A 4,546-nucleotide genomic window follows, 5' to 3' on the forward strand; every position below is an offset into this window, starting at 1 on the left:
GTGCCCTTGATATGGTTTAGAACTTACTGTGGTTAGGAGAAGAGGTACAGTGTGATGTCTTCACAATGGAAGCAGTTCCTTACTGGACAAACAGATCATTTTAAGAAAAGATTTATTATGAGATCAAGATGTATTCTCAAAAGAGATGACACACAAATTATGAATATCACGAATTTATTGAAAGTAGTAAACAGTTATGTGATTTTAGGGTAATAGGCCTCCTTTAGAGGCATGAGGGGATAAAGTCCCATAGAGAAAGAGAATTCCTAAGACGTTAAGTCCCAAAAGTGCAACAGGGAGATTAGCTTACAGATTTTTTCATCAAATAATGAAAATATGAATAAAAAAATAGTTCCACTCATGAAACCAATGTGTTCCTATGATAGGTGGGAAATTTGAATTGTTCTTAGGATAAAAATTCAGAGTATTACAATTCTGTGGTAAGGACGATTGTTTAAATCTTTCTAAAGAAGAAAGTTTTTATTCATTCAAAAATGGAGGGAGAGCTGGGGTTATGGCTCAGTGGTACAACACTAGCTTAGCATGTGTAAGGCACTGGGTTTGATTCTCAGCACCACATAAAAATGAATAAATAAAGGCCCATTTAAAACTAAAAAACATTTTTAAAAAGTTAGAGGGAGAGGTCTACTGTTGGAGAACATGGTAGAGTATTTTTTTTTAAGTAATTGATAAAGTTATTGTCACTGTTCTCCTGGAAATTATGGTCTAGTATGGGAGAAAGAATAGAATACCAAATAAAAAATCAAGAAAATGAAGAATCATAGACTGAGATAAGTGCTTTAATTCAAAGTGACTCTAATATGAAACATATAATGAAGGGAATTAATCTAATTGTCAGGATTTCCTGAAGTAATACCAACTTTATTGAAGAGCAAGGCTTCAGTAGAATTGCAGTGTTGTTATGTTTGAGGGGTGAGGAGTGAAAGTATTCTAGGAACTTAAAAATGCTAAAATGAGAGGTGGTATGGCACAGCCAACGAAATAAAAGATAAGTGTGGCTGGAACTCCCAAGATATGGGGGTAAATGATCATGAGGTGATGAGCTTGAGGTAACAGGAGCCTGAGAATTTCAGACAAACCTATGTCCAATAATATGTTGCCACTGGGAGATTTCACAGGTAATTCAGACATAGAAACAATGTGGAAACCCCACTTCATGTGACAAGACTTAGGATAAGTTGGATAGGCAGCTGCCAGAGTAATTAATCCAAGGGAGAGAGGGCTACATCTGGAATGAAGCAGGACAGTGAAAGATGAAAAATAAAAGTGGATGGATTTAGAAGACATATATGGGTGACATCAATAAATCTTATGACCTAAAAATTATCCTAAGATATACAAAGATGAAAAATGGTGCTCTATATGTGTAATAAGAATTGTAATGCATTCTGCTGTCATGTATTTAAAGAATAAAATCAATAAAAAAGAAAAAAGAGTAGAATGGATTAATAATAATAATAATAATAATAATAATAATGGGCTGGGGATGTGGCTCAAGCAGTAGCGCGCTCGCCTGGCATGCATGCGGCCCGGGTTCAATCCTCAGCACCACATACAAAACAAAGATGTTGTGTCTGCCAATAATTGAAAAATAAATATTAAAATTCTCTCTCTCTCTCTCACTCTCTCTTTAAATAATAATAATAATAATAATAATAATAATAATAATAATAATAATAACCCTAAGGTCCTGGAACATGCAGTGGGATGGAATGAGATGTTATTCATATACTTAGGTGTGGTTGGAGAAAACGGGTTGTAGAAGAGAGTAAGTGCAGACTAGGTTATATAATTCTCTTCATTATATGTTTTCATAATAGAGTCACTTTTGATTAAAGCACTTATCTCAGTCTAAGATTCTTCATTTTCTTGTATTGAAACATCCAAGTGCACAATGGGGACAAGTGGAAAGGTAGCTCTAGAGAGCCAGGAGCAAACTGACAGTAAATGAAGTCATTGGTATCTGATTTTGAAATCATTGGAGATAATATTATTGGCATAGATTTCCTAGCAAGTGAGGATGGTGAGAAGAAGAAGGGGAAAGAGCACCTAGTGCCTGTGATGTCCTACATTTAAAATCTACCTAAATGATGAGAGATAAAAGGAAACCCAGATGTAACTGATTCAGAAAGGAAACACAGGAAGGAAATGGATTCATAATGTTACTCTGCTCACAAATCAAATAAGATTGGAAAAAAAATTATCGATTACATTTCTTGGAGGTTATGGCTAATTTTTTGGAAAGAATAATTGACTTTTTTAGTACATAAACCAAAGTCATAGTAGGATGACTTAAAGTGTAGGTCAAAAGTTATAAAATAGAAAAATTGGTGCACGTGAAATTTTGGGGAAATTCACCCAAGCAAAAGAATATGAAACCCAAGCTGCAACATTTCTTAGGGTTTAAACCTGCTTGAAGTGGAAAGTAGAAAAGTTCCCACAGGTCGTGGTAAGAGTGGTTTGAGAAATACACAGATGTTGACAAAAGGGTTCCAAGTGTCAGTTGGAAAGTAGAATTTAAGTTTTCCAGGTCTGTTATACAACAATGTGATCATGGTCAATAAGCGTATTTTGTACTTTTTTAAATTATTTGAATATTACTAACAGAATAGATTTTAAATGGTCTCATTGTTAAAATATAAAATATTGTATGCAAGGTGATGGATATATTAATTATTTGATATGATCATTCTACAATATGCAGATACACAAAAATATCACATTCTGAAATCAACACACATGATCAAGATTCAACAGTTAAAAATAAAAGTGTAAATTTAAATAGTAAAATTAAATTTCAAGAGCATGATTTGTTTTACAATTGAAGAAAATAATGCATACATAGAGACTGATATTAATTACTAGAGAGTAAAGATGAGCAGCAGTGTGGAGAGATTGCCTCGACAAGAGCACATGTTTGCTTTAGTAAAGGAGGGGTGATGAGAATGATCTTCCATGGCTCACATACCAAGATCTATGGTAAGAAGAATGGATCCAGTCATCCAACATAAGACAATATTTGCAAATATAAGTGGTTTGATATATTTTGACATATCTGGGTAGAAGAAAATAAGAGTTACTATTTGTTTAATGTTTTTAGGGAATTTTTGGGCAAAAAAAAACAGCAAGAAAGTTCGACATTTGTGAGAGAGTAATTTCAGTCATGTAGAAGATGAAAGACTCACAACTCTGAGATACAGACTGCAGTTTGGGAGGTTCAAAAAGGCCTTTTTCTCTATTGCATGAAATTATAATCTGATATTGCACACATGCACACACACTTACCCTCATACACAAAACAAAAACACGCACTCTTCTTAGCACTGTTCTAGTAAATTTCTTTGACATGCTTCTAGAACATCATTTACTTTCACAGATCAATTTGAGAAAGACTTGTGTTATTTCTTCTTCAAAGTTTTGATAGAACTCAGCTGAGAATTCATCATGCCTTAGGCTTTTCTTTGTTGAAAAGCTCTTAATTGCTGTTTCAATCATTACTTGCTATAGTCTGTTTTGGTTTTCTGTATCTTCCTGGTTAAATATGGGCAGGTAATTTGTGTCTAGAAATTTGTCAATGTCTCCTAGATTTTCCAGTTCATCAGAGGATAAATTTTCAAAATCATTCCAAATGATCCTCTGCATTTCAGAAGTGTCTGTGGTAATATCACCTTTTCATCTCTAATTTTTTTTTTAACTTACATCTTCTCTCTCTCTTTCTTTTAGTTGGTGACTCTTCTAGTGATCTTTGTCTATTTGTTAGTTCGGGGTTCATTTTGGGGTTCCTTTCTGTGTAGTTTATCTTGAAGTATTCTTTGTAGTGCTAGCTTGGTGGTCCTGAATTCTGTTAATTTATCCTTCACATGAAAAGTTTTTGTTTTCCTGTCAATTTTGAAAGAGAGCTTTGCTGACAATTGTTTTCTTTTAGAGTTTGGAATATGTCATTCGAGGCCTTCCTCAATTTTAGGGTCTGAGTTGAGAAGTCAAAAATGAGCTTTACTGGTTTTCCTTAAGTATGACCTGTTATTTTCTCTTGTAGCTTTTAATATTTTTTCCTTTTTTTCTCTGTTAGGAATTTTGATTATGATGTGTCTTGGAGAGGTTCTGTTATGATCTTGTCTATGTGGGGTCCTCTATGTCTCCTGTATTTGGATGTCTAACTCATTAGTGAACAGAAGTTACTATCTCTGAAATTTTTCTTAATGCATTGTGCTTGTAAATTCATCTTCTGTCCTATCACAATCTCACTTAAGATTGTTCTCTTGATGCTGTCCCAGAGTTCTTGTATATTTTGATAATTATCTTTTTTTTTGTATTTTTTCCCATACTAAATATTCAATTTCGTATACCTTGTCTTCAAGACCTGAAGTTCTACTTTGTATGCAGTTTAATCTGTTAGTGATCCTCTCAAATAAATTTTTAATTTGATTCATTGTGTCTTTCTTTTCCAGGAGTTCTGATTTGTTTCTTCTAAATATCTCTATTTCTTGATTGAAATGGTTTTTCCTCTTCTGTTTTTGTTCTTTTA

The sequence above is a fragment of the Spermophilus citellus genome, assembly GCF_964194105.1.
Source record: "Spermophilus citellus genome assembly, chromosome: 2".
Taxonomy (NCBI): Eukaryota; Metazoa; Chordata; class Mammalia; order Rodentia; family Sciuridae; genus Spermophilus; species Spermophilus citellus.